This window comes from Petaurus breviceps, unplaced genomic scaffold, assembly GCF_028583685.1.
Source record: "Petaurus breviceps papuanus isolate PSGF00001 unplaced genomic scaffold, PetGlider_PUasm1.0 91133, whole genome shotgun sequence".
Lineage (NCBI taxonomy): Eukaryota > Metazoa > Chordata > Mammalia > Diprotodontia > Petauridae > Petaurus > Petaurus breviceps.
The window spans coordinates 35,371,829-35,386,464 of record NW_027187419.1 but is presented as its reverse complement, the minus strand read 5'-3'; the positions used below and the strand labels follow the sequence as shown (position 1 = coordinate 35,386,464).

General features: G+C 39.4%; 1 pseudogene; it reads right to left on the bottom strand.

The window, feature by feature from the left end:
- Positions 1-10,514: 10,514 nt before the first annotated feature.
- On the bottom strand, positions 10,515-11,674 carry LOC138154925 (enoyl-CoA hydratase domain-containing protein 2, mitochondrial pseudogene; annotated as a pseudogene).
- Positions 11,675-14,636: the final 2,962 nt, after the last annotated feature.

Here is a 14,636-nt window from a genome sequence, read left to right as displayed (position 1 = left end):
CAGAAAGAGACTGAGAGGATTGCTGAGGGCCAGTTTGAATTGCCCAGGACTTTTGAGAGCTGCCACCCAGAGCTGCCAAGGACTGAGGAGACATGGCTGTTATGCTGGTAGTTTGTCTGTCTGTTTTGATGTTGTTTTGCCAGATTTGTCCACTGGTGAAAGACAGTCCTGTTGTTGCAGAGGTCTTGGAACCTTGCTGTTTGTTCAGAGCTCCTGAGACTGTTCTGCAGACAGCGAGTCTATTATGTTCACTGGTGAAGGACAGTCTTGTTGTTGCAGAGAACTTGGAATCTTGCTATTGGTTCAGAGCTCCTGAGACTGTTCTGCAGACAGAGAGTGAATTCTGTCCACTGGTGAAGGACAGTGCTGTTGTTACAGAAGTCTTGGTACCTTGCTGTTGGTTCAGAGCTCCTGAGACTGTTCTGCAGACAGAGAGTGAATTCTGTCTACTGGTGAAGGACAGTGCTGTTGTTTCAGAAGTTTTGGTACCTTGATGTTGGTTCAGAGCTCCTGAGACTGTTCTGCAGACAGGGAATGAATTAATGAAGACACTGGCAATGTATCTTGTGGCCTTGCTAAGCTTTGTCTCCCCAGGAACTAAGATTGCTGAGAACTTGCCTGGGGTCAAGATGAAGAAAAGACTTCTCTTTGGGTATTAAATACTGTGCTTTAGCTTGCTGTAATTCTGGGGTAGATGGCCTATTCAGTTGTAATCCAAGAGTGGGGAACTTTTGACTTTTTTGTGCTCTGTGATTGAACAAATGGGTGTACTTTACTTATGATTGGAAACTAATCTCCATTTGAGAAGAGGGGCTTTGTGATGGACTAAATGAAGGTACAGCCTAGGCGTGGAGTAGTATTTAGAAGAGGGACTTTGTGATTGATTAAATGAATGTAATGTCCAGGGGTGGGGTAGTACTTGGAGATTATTGAATTATACCTGGTAAATGCTGTATTTTGAATGATGTCATATTTTGATTTTCTCTGTTCTTAATTTTTCACTGAATAAAATGGAGAGCACCTATGCTGGTATTTTGAACCTTAGCAAGTTGCTTTTGCTTGGCATTACAATGACCTTGGCCAAGTCACTGCTGAAGATTGGGACTTAGTTTCTTCATCTGTAAAATGAAGGGGTTGGAATGGTTGGCCCCTGAGGTCCTTTCCCTGACTAGTTAAAAAAAAAGTTAATGGAAACAACAGCTATTATAATGCCAATGAAAAACACCATAGTGCTTTGGGTATTTTTTTAAAGGCAATTTGGGTTAAATGATTTTCCCATAGTCACACAGTTAGGAAGAATCAGAGACTGGATTTTACCTCAGTTTTTCTTGAATGCTTGTGATAGTAATGGCAATTAAAGATTCCCCTGTATTGGCTTGGTTTTCAAATTGATTGTATTAAAACCCAGAGTTTGTTAATCCCACCTGTGGGATGGGCTTGTTGATGTGAAAAGAAAGTCCTGAAGTGGGAGGAGCTGGTGAGGTAGATTTGGAGAGACACTAGAGAGAGGCGGAAGATCTTTTTTGGAAGCAGCACCTCGTGGAGAGAGAGAGACTAAGAGAATTGCTGGTGGCCGCTTTGAATTGCTCTGGACTTTTGAGAGGGGTCTGGGAACCTTTCTGTTGGTTCAGAAGCCCTGAAGAAGGATTTTATTGTTGTATGTTTACAGAAATCCTGGGAGAGGGTTTTGCTAATGTTTTCAGGGGTCCTAGGACTGTTCTGCAGACAGAGGATGAATTAATGAAGAGACTGGCAATGTATCTTGTGGCCTTGCTAAGCCTTTTCTCCCCAGGAACTAAGATTGCTGAGAACTTGCCTAGTGTCAAGATGAAGAAAAGACCTCCATTTGGGTATTAAGTGCTGTGTTTAAACTTGATGTAACTCTGGGGTAGATTCAATTGTGATCCAGGGGTGGGGAACTTTTGACCTTATGTTTGGAAACTAATCTACATTTGAGAAGAGGGGCTTTGTGGTGGACTTAATTAAGGTATAGCCTAGGGGTGGAGAAGTATTTAGAACAGAGACTTTGTAATTGATTGAATGATTGGAAGGTCCTGGGGTGGGGTAGTACTTGGAGATTATTTAATCACACTTAGTAAATGCTGTATTTTGAATGATGTCATGTTTTAATCTTCTCTGTTCTTGGTTGGTCACTGAATAAAATAGAGAGCACCTATGCTGGTATTTTGAACCTGGGAAGTTGCCTTTGCTTGGTATTACATTACAATGCTAAAACCTGTGCTTTTTCCATTGAGTCACTTAGCTGCCACCCATAAGAAAAGACTGAGTTGCATAGTCCCATATGTAGGAGGCTAGAAGAGGAGGTGAGTTTCTTCCACTCTGGAATGAGGATAATAAGAATACCTACTTTCCAGGGTTGTTGTGGGGATGAAATGAGACAATATGTATTAAGTGCTTTACAAACCTTAAAGAGTTATTTAAATGCTAGTTATTGTTATTGTTATTAATCATTCTTATCATTTATGGATATGAAATTCTACGTATAGTGTCAGACATTTTCCAAATGCTGGTTGGTTTTTCTGAAGTCTTTTTTTCCCCATCAGCTTTTTATTCTCTACTATAAAGGATTGCTGTTGGGCAGGGAGGGAAAGGAGGGATAGCCTATAAAATGTGGGTGATGTGGAAACAAAAGGTATCTATACAAATTTAGTTTTTTATATACCCATGTAGTCAGAGGCTTGTATTCAAATCCCAACTCTGTGTGGTAGGATAGTGATCACGTTTCTTTACCTCCCTTGGCCATGGTTTCCTCATTTGTAAAATGACAGGATTTGACAAGCTTGCCTTGGAGGTACCTTCCAGCCAGTTCTAGAGCTATAAGGTGGAGATGTATGCCTCTGACAATTTCAAAGGAAGTTTCTAGGTCTTAGTCCACCCTTTTATTTTCATGAAAGATCAAAAAGACCTTGGGGAGCTGAAGGGAAACCATAGGGATTCAGGGTTCTTAGACCTCCTGTGGGGTTTCTTGGTATAGCCTCCTCCTCCCTCCCTCATGAACAAACAAGGCTCAAAGATACCTTTAGACTGTAGCTCTATAATTTCATCACCCTAGATAACTAACACACAGAGAGATCAAGTGACTTGCCTAGAATCACACATTAAGTGACTATAGCAGGATTTATACACAGGTGATAACACAAGTCTTCCTGATTCCAACCCCAGGGCATTGTCTACTACACCATTCAATCAGTGTCATCTTGGCCTTGAATGCCATCAAAAATTTCTTGCAATTCTAAATGACCTTGTGATCTTCCTTTAAGAATGACATTTTTCTCCCACACAAAGGTTTGAAATGTTCCAAAGGCCTGTTTGTTGCTCCAGGTCAGCCCTACCATGGAGGGATTCCAACCTCATGGAGAACCAGAGCAATGTGGAGCAGCCCCTCTAGCACAAGGTCCCAGACCTTTTGGGGTTTTTTTTTCTCTCAAAATCTGGACAAGATAGCACTGAGAAAACTACTTTCATACCAAGCTTGGCCCTGACCCTTGTTCTTCATCGGCTTTTCAGGTCTCTTTTGAGTTAGTCTATTTTTTAAGGTGTTATTTTCTTCAGTCAGGCTATTGATTCACTTCTCTTGATTGTCTTGCATCATTCTTATTTTTCTTCCCAATTTTTCCTTCACCTCTTTTACCTGATTTTCAAAATCCTTCTTGAGTTCCTCCATGGCCTGCAAGTAGTTCATATTTTTCCTGGATGATTTTGATGCAGGACTTTTGCCTTTGTTGTCTTCTGGTTCCATGTTTTGATAAGTTTTATCCCCCCAAAAAGATTCTATGGTCTGATTGTGCTTCCTCTGTTTGCTTATCTTGCCAGCCAATTACTTTATTTTTTAGCTCTTTTCCATAGTACAACTCTGCTTCCAGAGTGGAGAGAGCTGTGTCCCAATTTGCTGGAGTTTTTTTCAGTTGTCAGAGGTGTTGTCAGAGCTATGAGGAGGGTGCCCTCTCAACAGCCACTGAAAGCTCTGGCACACTGGCGTTGCTTACCTCAGGACCACCACCCAAGACTGAGGCCCAGACAAGCAGGACAAATCCAGAGCTATTAACTTCTGAATGGTTGCTTGGTCCCCCTATGATTTGTAGGCCAGGGGCCCTGGAGTCAGTCATGTGGCAAGAGTTGCAACCACCATGCCTCTGCCACCTCTGCTGCCCCAGGGACATGGTCTGTATCATGCTCTTTTCTCACCAGTTCCAGCAGAGTTTGCTACTGACCTTTCATTTTCTCTTTGGCATTTATGGATTGAGAAGTATGGAAACTCCCACAGCTGCTGGTGAATCACTCTCCTGAAGTCTGCTGTGATAGGTCTGGGCCACAAGTCTGGATCAGTGTGACTTATGCAGGACGGAGCTTGGCTGCCAGCCCAGTGTGATAGACCCTTCCTGTTGGCCTGTTGGGCTGCCTTCAGTGGGAGATTCATTTCTCTCTGTCACTTTGTGGGTTTTGTAGCTCTAAAATTCATTTAGAGTCATTTTTTATAGGTATTGGAGGTAGTTGGAGCAGAAGCTTAGGCAAGTTCCTGCTTTTACTCCACCATCTTGACTGTGCGCTCCCCCCCCCAATAATTTTCTACATCAAAAAAAAAATTTTTTTTGTTGATTGCCAGTAATCAACAGTGGAGCCAAGATGGTGGAGTAGAATCAGGAAATTCTGAGACCTCCCCCGACAACCACCTCAAATACCTATAAAATATGACTGTAAACAAATTTTAGAGCTACAGAATGCACAAATTGACAGAAACAAATCTCCTACTGAAGGCAGCCTGGAAGGCCAATAGGAAGGGTTCATTGCAACAAGCTGGGAGCTGAGCACAGTCTTGTGTAAGCCACATGGTTTTCACCCCAGTGAGGGAGTGGAGGATAGCACAGACTTTAGGAGAGTGAACCACCAGCAGCTTTGGTGGTTTCCAGACTTTTCAACCCATAAACACCAAAAAGAAAGTAAAAGGCCAGTAGGGAATTTTGTTGGAAAGGAAGGGCATGGTTCGGCCCCTGTCCCCCAGGGTAAGAGGTTGCAAAGGCATGGCGGCTGCAGTGTTTGCTGACTGGCTGGATCAGGAGCTCCTGCCTACAGATAAGGGGGGGACCAAGTGACCATTCAGAGGGGAATCACTATTGCTTTGAACTCCTTGAATCTGTATCACTTTCCTGCACAGTAGTGAGAAACACCAGTTTGTCAGTGTGGTGTTTGTAGAGAGGGCACCCTCCTCAGAACTCTGACAATATTTGTGAAAGCCCCAGCAATTTGGGACAAAGCTCTCCTCTCTGGAAGCAGAGCTCTATGGTGGCAAAGAGCTCAAAAGTCAAGTAATTGACTGGCAATATGATCAAGCAGAGGAAGCACAAAAAGACCATGGAATCTTTTTTGAGGGACAAAAAGGATCAAAGCATGGAATGGGAGGAAGACAACAAAGTCAGAACTCCTGCATCAAAAGTTTCCAAGAAAAATATGAATGGATTACAGGTCATGGAGGAGCTCAAGAACTATTTTGAAAATCAAGTAAGAAAAGTAGAGGAAAAACTGGGAAGAGAAATGAGAATGATGCAAGAAAATCATGGAAAGATAGTCAACAACCTGATTGAAGGAAATAATACCTTAAAAAATAGACTAACTCAAATGGCAAAAGAATCACAAAAATCCAATGAGGAGAAGAATGCTTTAAAAAGCTGAATTTGCCAGATGGAAAAGGAATTTAAAAAACTCAATAAAAAACTAATTCTTCAAAATTAGATTGGAGCAAATGGAACCTAATGACATTATGAGAAATCAAGATACTATAAAAATTATCCAAACAAATGAAAAAAAATAGAAGGCAATGTGAAATATTTCATTGAAAAAACCACTGACCTGGAAAATAGATCCAGGAAAGACAACTCAAAAATTGATCGACCTGAAAGCCATGATCCAAAAAAAGAAACTAGAAATCATTCTTCAAGAAATTCTCAAGGAAAATTGCCCTGATGTTTTAGAACCAGAGGGCAAAATAGAGGTTGAAAGAATCCACTGATCACCTCTTGAAAAAGATCCCCAAAAGAAAACTCCTAGAAATATTATAGCCAATTTCCAGAGTTCCCTGGTCAAGGAGAAAATATTACAAGCAGCCAAAAAGAAAAAATTTGAGTATTGTGAAAACATGGTCAGGATAACATAAGATCTAGCAGCTTCTACCTTAAGTTATTGAAGGGTTTGAAAAATGATATTCTGGAGTTCAAAGGAGCTTGGATTAAAAGCAAGAATTACCTACCCAGAAAAACTGAGTATCATGTTCAGGTGAAAATATGGTCATTCAATGAAATCATTCTTGATGAAAAAAACAGAATTGAATAGAAAATTTGACTTTCAAATACAAGAAGCAAGAGAAGCATGAGAAGGCAAACAGGGAAGAGAAATCACAAGGAGCTTATTAAAATTGAACTATTTACATTACTACATGTTAAAATGATATTTGTACCTCATGAGACTTTTCTCAGTATGAGGATAGTTGATTGGAACATATATGTGTATTTGTGTGTCTACTTACATATATATTTATATAGAAAGGTATATGTGCATTATAAATACATATGTGAGTGTGTATATATGTGTGTGTGTGTGTGTGTACATACATAGCCAGAGGGCCTAGAATCAGTTGAATAGGAAGGGATGATATCTAAAAAAATAAAATTGAGAGGTAAGAGAGGAATATAATGAGAGGAGATAGGAAGACATAGAATAGACTAAATTACCTCATATAAAAGAGGGAAGATTAAACTGTTACCATGAAGGAGAACAGGAAGGCAAAAGGGAATGGGTCAACCTTATTCTCATTGAATTTGGCTTAAGGAGGGAATAATATGCACACTAAATTGGGTATCTTACCATATAGGAAAGTAGGGGGGAAGGGGATAAGAGTGGGTATGATAGAAGGGATGGCAGATTGGGGGGAGGGTAGTTAGAAGTACATACTTTTGAAAAGATACAGGGTCAAAGTAGAACATTGAATAAGTGGGGGGGTGATAGGATGGATGGAAATAATAGTCATTCTTTCATAATATATCTTCTATGGAAATGTTTAGTGTAACTACACATGTATAACCTATATTGAATTGCTTTTCCTCCCAATAGGGTTGGGTGATGAGGGAAGAAGGGGAAGAATCTGGAAATCAAAAATTTTAAATCAAATGTTAATATATATATATATATATATATATTTTACATGCAACTAGGAAATAAGATATACAGGCACTGGGGTATAGAAATCCATCTTCCCCTACTAGAAATTAAAGGGGGATGGAGGAGGATATTGAGAGAGCAAATTGGGGGAAGGAGTATTCAGTAGAATCACTATTTTGGGGTGCTGGGTAGGGGAAAGATGGGGAGAAAATTTGTAACTCAAAATCTTGTGGAAATGAATGTTGAAAACTAAAAATAAACAAATTGAACACACACACACAAAATTTTTTTAAAAAGAATGAAGGGTGCTACCCATTCTGTAGGATGCAAGATTTTCTTGGACTGTGACTATATTTTGCCTCTCTACACTATGTCTTATAACCTAATTGACTAACTGCCTTAAAGTTGCAAACACAGAGTCCATATACAGAGGCCAGCAGCTGTTTGACATGTCATCATATACTTCTGCCCCTAACACTGCAAAGAGACCAGTGTAAGAGGCTGAGAAATTGTTGAAAACCTTTCTCTTTTACAAGAAATAGATCCCTGTGCCAACCTCTGGCGTTGGCCGATGTACTAAGTTGAAGAAAGGGAGAATTGGAAGGAGATTCCACTGTGGTTCAGAACTTATGAGCCCAAGAAATCTCAGATGGATTGTATTAAGCCCTTTGGGTCGGGCATAACAGATCAACTTCCTGTTGTTATTTTGTTTTCTGGATAAAGTGTTTAGTAACTGTGGCTTTCTTAAACATCAAGTCAGTTTGTCTTCAGCTATCTGGAATTTCCATAAGGCCTTTACATTCTTTAGCCACATGTGTATTTGTATTCTGTACTTCTCCCTCCCCCAAATACATATGCCCCAGTCCCAATGTATTTTTCTTGAGGAATAGGAAAAAAAAACCTATTATTCATCTCTCTCTGCTGCTCAGTTTCCCAAAATGTTCTATCAAATCTGTCATTACCCAAACAGATGCTAATCAAAGGAACAAATGATTAAGCCATGTGATAACTGAAGTGCATGAGAGAAATTTTAATATGATTAATATAGGGAAAAGGACCAGCAATAGAAAGGATAGCAATTAAGAGAGAAAAAATACTTGCTCAAAGTGAACTCCTCTGAAGTCAGGATGACTCATAAAGGTCCAACAGAAGAAAATATTCGGTGACAGAAGGGAGCAAAGTGACTGAGACGTAGAGAGGGCTAAGGAATGCAAGGATGAGAATAGTGTCTCTTAGGCAGCCCTGATCTTAGGCTAAATCATGAAGAATTCAAAATTAGTTTTTTTCAACATACATATATCTACATTTCCTATTCCTTTCTGTAATCTCTTATTTGACCTATTCCCCTCCAAAGACCCTCAGTGTTCTGCTCCTTTCAAGTTCTTTTGATCAGGTAAGGAACTACCAAGTTGATTCATTCAACATGGTAGCCATTCCAGGAGCATTAATTTAATGTAAGCAACCTATGCTATGATTTTCACTGCTGATCACTGCTGACTTGGGTACTTACCACCTTTCTGATATTGGCCATCTCTCACAACCTTAGTTTTCTCATCTGTAAAGTGGGTATAATTATACCTATAGTAACTACTACATAAGGTTTGTGTGAAGCCTAAATGAAATACATTATAAACTTTAAAGTATTATATATGTCAGTTATACTTTAACATAACTCAAAAGAATGATTTTAAAAACAGAATTTAAGTTTCTGTGGTGTGTATAGAAGAGAAATCTGGGATCAGGTCATCCTTGACATTCTATAAATGACATGGTGCAGTCAGCAGAGTACTTTATGGGCTCTATAGAGCCAGCTCTGCTGGAAGGATATAACTCTGAAGAAAGTAAGAGCATAAGGTACAATATAATATTTAAAGCAAAACAAAAAGGTCATGGAGGAAGGAAAATTTTCATATTCATAAAAAAAGATAAAAAAAAGGGTTTACTCTAATGCCAGAAAGGTTTCATGCTGACAGTCTGTCATCAGTTGACCTACAATGCACTTGATATTCTAGGAAGATAGCAAAGAAAGATGAAATATTTGTAATAAGCTAAATGAAGGGCAATTGAGTATCTACTTTGAATGGATGAAAATACAATGAGGAGAGAATTGTTATATCTAGTTTTAATTTAATTTACCTATTCCTTAAATGAGGAAAAATAAAAGCCTTTCCTATTTTGACTTTAAAAAAAGTAATCAACATATTGGGTCAGCTAGATAGCTCAGTGGAGAGAATACTGGGGCTGAACTCAGGAAGACTTAGCTTCCTGACTGTGAATCTGGCCTCAGACACTTACTAACTGTGCGGCCTTAGGCAAGTCATTTAACCCTATTTCCCTCAATTTTGTCATCTTTAAATGAACTGGATAAGGAAATTGTAAATCACTCCAGCATCCTTGACAGAAAAACCTTAAATAGGGTCACAAAGAGTTAGACACAACTGAAATTGAAGACAAAACAACATATTATCTAAACTTGACAATACTATGTCTGTTTTGTTTGCCAATCCTTGCAGTCTTTTGGGGATTTGGGGATTTATATTAATTCCAGGACTAGTGCATTTCTTTTTTTTTTTTCTGACCAAGGGAAAGGATTTTATGGAAGAACAAAGGCAGTGCTTCTAAAAGTTGACTTTTCTAAGTGTCCCTGTCTGCGAGGGCCAGGGCTGCAGAGTGGTGGACACCTTCCCTGGCCAAACAACACTGTTGGAATATTACAACAAATCAGGGGTGGCCACTTATCCCAGAAGGCTGCCACACTGTAATAGAAATGCAAATTTAAAGATCTTCCCTGCCCCTAGGCCCTTTGATAGGCTTAAGAGACTCTGAGAACCTTCCTTGATTTGAAAATATACTCCGCTCCCTAATAGGCTGATTGTGGTCACATGGAGCCTGTGTCAGGAGGCTTAGTTTTCAGGATTGCCCACACTTGATGCTGTGTGTTTGGGCAGTGGGTCAAGAGGGTGGTTACATTCTCTAACCCAGGAGAAGGTTATATAATCCCCGATGTGAGGCTTTGCTTTGGTGCTCACTTTGAGAAGTGTTGTGTGATTTGACCAGATGAGACTCTGGGCAGCTGTTGAGAGCCCCCCGACCCCCGGCTTTGAAAAACCCAGATATTGATGCTTCTCTCTCTGGCAACTGTGATTTGGTATGGATGTAATGGCTGGACAGTTTGGAAGCCTGTCTGCTTGATTTGTTTCTCTGTCTTGTAACTTTTGAATACTGTATACTCTGAAGTTCGGGGTGCTGACCTTTTCCCCCAAACTAGGTAAATGATATATATTTGATTGATTAAAGTAAGCTTGTTAATCCATTTTGAGTTGCTTTCCTTTAGAAAAGCAGAACTAAGGACCTGTGTGGGCAGCCACCCTGGGGATGCTGGGGTCCTTGCTGCTATACATACCCCCCAGTCTCTCCCTCATTGGGATTGTCTGGGTGTAACACATTCATTCCTTCAATGACCACTTTTCCCACTCTCACTGAGAAGAGGGCCTGTAGCACTATCTCCCTGGTAAGCTGTAGGGCCCTGTGGTAGGCAGCTGTAGCCTCTTGGTTCTGGGGCACTGCATCATTCACCGGCCCAATACACTTTGCTTCTTCCACTTTGATCCCAGTAAAGATAAGTGGAATGGCCAGGCTCATGCTCACACAATGAGGCAAGCTCTGGGTCCCCCCCTATCTCTGGAAGGAGTTCTCAGCTTGTTTTTCAGTCCCAGGATGGTGGAAGCAGCTGCCACATGGAGATCACAGTCCAAGGCCAGCTCAAGGCCCCCACCCAGAGCAAATCCATCCATGGCCTCAGTGGTATGTGCAGGGAATGTGGCAATCTGGCTCATCAGATTCTGGAACTTATGCATAAAGGCAGCCACCTCGGCCTAGCTTATTTGCTGTCTTTCTTTCTGAACAGCACCTGCATAGAATACCCTCTTGATGCCACTTTTAAGAAAACTTGCAAGCTTATCCAGGGCATCTGACCACTCATTGACAAAGACTTTGCCCAGAGCATTTTGGGCCTGAGGTCTATTCATCAAGATTCCCAATGATGCCTGCATACAATCCCCTTGAAGGGTGCCCACCTGGATCTCTGCACCCAGAGCTGCAACCTGGGAAGCCCAGTCATGGGTTGGACGCCAACCTCAGTCCCAGGGGAACCAAGCTCCTCACTTCTTAAGGGAATGTCTGGGCCTTGCTCAGTCCTCTTTTGTATTCTCTTTGGTCATGCTTATTTATGCTTTCTCTGAATATTATGTGTTATGTTACTCAAGAATGTCAGGAATAATTCAAGTTGGGGACCTGAAAGCTTTCAGTGTGTTCAAAGATGCCTGATACAAAGTAAAAAAAGGTCTGATTAATTTCCTCCTTGTATCAGTTTTGCAAGCTCCTGACTAGGGTTCGAACTTTGGTCTGAGCAAAATATTGAAGAAGCTCTTGTAATTGGAGGAATTCCCGTAATTTGCTGCTGGTCTGAGCCAGTCAAATGACTAGAAAATTCTGTAGGTTCCATGGCAACCTCAAGTTTTCCCTTTGGCCAGAACTACCTTCCCTGGTTATTCAGATGCAGGCTTCTGACCATCCTGGAAATATGATCTTACCACTCCTGTCAGAACTAAACAACCACTGTCGGCTTCTCTTCCTTCTCTTTGCCTGACATGGCCTTTGTCTGTTGACTGATTCCTCTTTTTGATTGCTATCTCTAGGTACAACACTTCTTTGAATGTCACACTAGCAATGTAACCCAATTCTGTAGTACAAGTGAGAGAGTTGTCATTTGCTACCTTTTTCTGTTTCATGCATAGCATCAAGCCAATCTCTACTGCATCTGAGAAGTTTTTTTTTTTTCTCTAATACATAGCATGGGACCTAGTTAAATCTCTGTGATAAAGCTTTCCTGCATAGTCATTCTCATGGTCAGAAACTGTTTTCGTTGCTTGCTGACCTCTGTCTGTTTCCCTATGCCAATATGTACTGGAGGAAAATAAAAGTAATTTGTAATTTTTTTCTTATATTTCTTACTTAAGACATGGACCTGGCAACATGTCTAAGATTTTGCTAAATAGTTTTTGGGGTATCTAGTCTGCATGGCTTTCACTTATTCTATTATCTAGTTTCTTATGGCCCTCAAATTTTTGGTGAGCCTCATTCATCTTATTTATGTTGGCAAGGGAAAGTTATGTCAGCTCCCACAAGACAATGATTTTTGGCAATGCTTCTATCTTATAAGTGTGTCTTAATCATAAAGTTAACAGACTATAATTACATTTAATATGGTCTTTTGTTGGGCCTTTCATCCTTAGTACAAGTGAGACAGCTTTAATTAGATAGCATCAAGTTCTTCCATGTTCCTCTCATAAAAGAGTCTATGTTTGAGATAGATCCACAAGATATTCTTGATTGCAGTGGTGAATATTCAAAGGTGGAAGAGAAACTTAGTAAAAATAAGAGGACTCTTAGCAAATTAGCGAACGATGATGGGGCTATGTTCAGCATACTCATGGGCATTCTTTGGAAAGTCTTTGGCTTAATGCATAAACATGGTTAGCAAAACCATCAATTACTCTTCCCCTATGATTGTTTGCAACAGGTAAAAAGTGAAGAGACTAATGAATATTTTCTAAAGATTAAGTACCTATTAAGTGATAATAGAATATTTTCCTAGGAATAGAGACCTATCTTAATTGATGCAGCAGTCATATTTGCTTATTAATTATTTATAAGGCATTTCCTCCTCAATTCTCTTACTATCCTTAGTTTCCTTTAAATTTCATCTTAAACACCATCATCTACATAAAACCAATACAGATTTCTCTCAGCTCCCCTTCCAATAGCTTTATATTTCTTTTGCATATACTTATTTATTATTGTAAGTATTATTGTACTTATTTATTTATATGTTTTACCTCACAATGGAATGTAGGGTCCTCATGGAAGGAAGTTTTTGTTTTGTGTCCCAATGCCTAGCACAAAGCCTGGTATGTGATAAACATTCAATAAATGCCTGTTGGTTGATGGGCTACCATCTTTACTCCACATTGCTAGGAGTGATTTAGAATAATTTTACACCTTGAAAAAATTTTAGAAAAAGGCAACAACACTATACCGATTTGCAGTTTCTAATCTTCATTCCACTAGTGCCTTGGTGCATCTTTGTTTAAGCCATATCACTTCTCTAGGTTTCATCTCTCTTTTTTTAAATTTAATTTTGATTTTCGTTTGCAAATTATTTCCCTCCATCCATCCCCCTCATTCACACATTGAGTAGACAAGAAATATGATACTCATTATACATGTGAAGTCATCTGAAACATTTCCACATTAGCCATGCTCCCACCTCCTGAAAAGCAAGATAAATAAAGATGGCCAAAAAAATGCTCCAATCTGTACTCTGAGTCTATCAGTTCTTTTTCGGGAGGTGTATAGCGTTTTCCATTATGAGTCTTTAGGAATTGTGGTAGATCATTGTTTTGATCAGAGTTATTGTCTTTTAGTTACTGAGTTATATTTGATAATATTTATAATATTACTGTTTCTATGTAGAATGTTCTCCTTATTATGTGATCTTCACTTTGTATCAGTTCTTATAACTCTTCCCAGATTAAAAAAAATCTTTCTTTTCATCATGTCTTAGAGTATAATAGTATTCTATCACATCTATATACTATAACTTGCTCAGCTCTTCCCCAATTTATGGGCTTACCCTCAGTGTCCTCTTCTTTGCCACCATTAAAACAATAAGTGTTCTAAATATTTTTGTATGGAAGGATAATTTTCTTTTTTCTTTGATATCACTGGGGCATAGACTTAGTACTCACATCACTGGGTCAAAGGATATGCATCGGATCATAGTCCTCTAGGCATAGTTTCAAAATGTTCTCCTGGATGGATGGACAACTTCACAGCTTTACCAACAGTGTTTTATTGTGTGTATTTTACCACATTCCTTCCAACATTTGTCGTTTTTCTTTTTCTGTCATTTTAGTCAATCTGATGGGTGTGAAGTAGGATCTCAGAGTTGTTTGGTTTGCATTTACCTAAGTATTAGTGATTTAGATAATTTTTTTCGGGACTATTCATGACTATTTTCATGATATCTGAGGTTGGATTTGAACTCATGTCTTCTTGACTCTAGTCCTAGCACACTATTCATTGCACTTCCTAGGTAAAACGTGAATTTGAAGGTAATATTATTTCCATTTTCTTTTTGAATCTCCAGTGCACAGCATTGCCAGACACATAGGAGTCATTTAATAAATCCTTGTTTAATTGAATTATAATATCTCAGAGAGGACCTCAGATATATTTAATACAACCTGTATCTGAACTAGACTTTATAACATATGCTCATCTAGCCTTCATTTGTAAACCTTCATTTTCTGCAGAAAGGATTGCCAAAGTGAGCTTAAAATGGAACCCCAAAGCATGTGTCAAACAAATGAAGGGTATGAAGATAGCATTATCCTAATTTCATG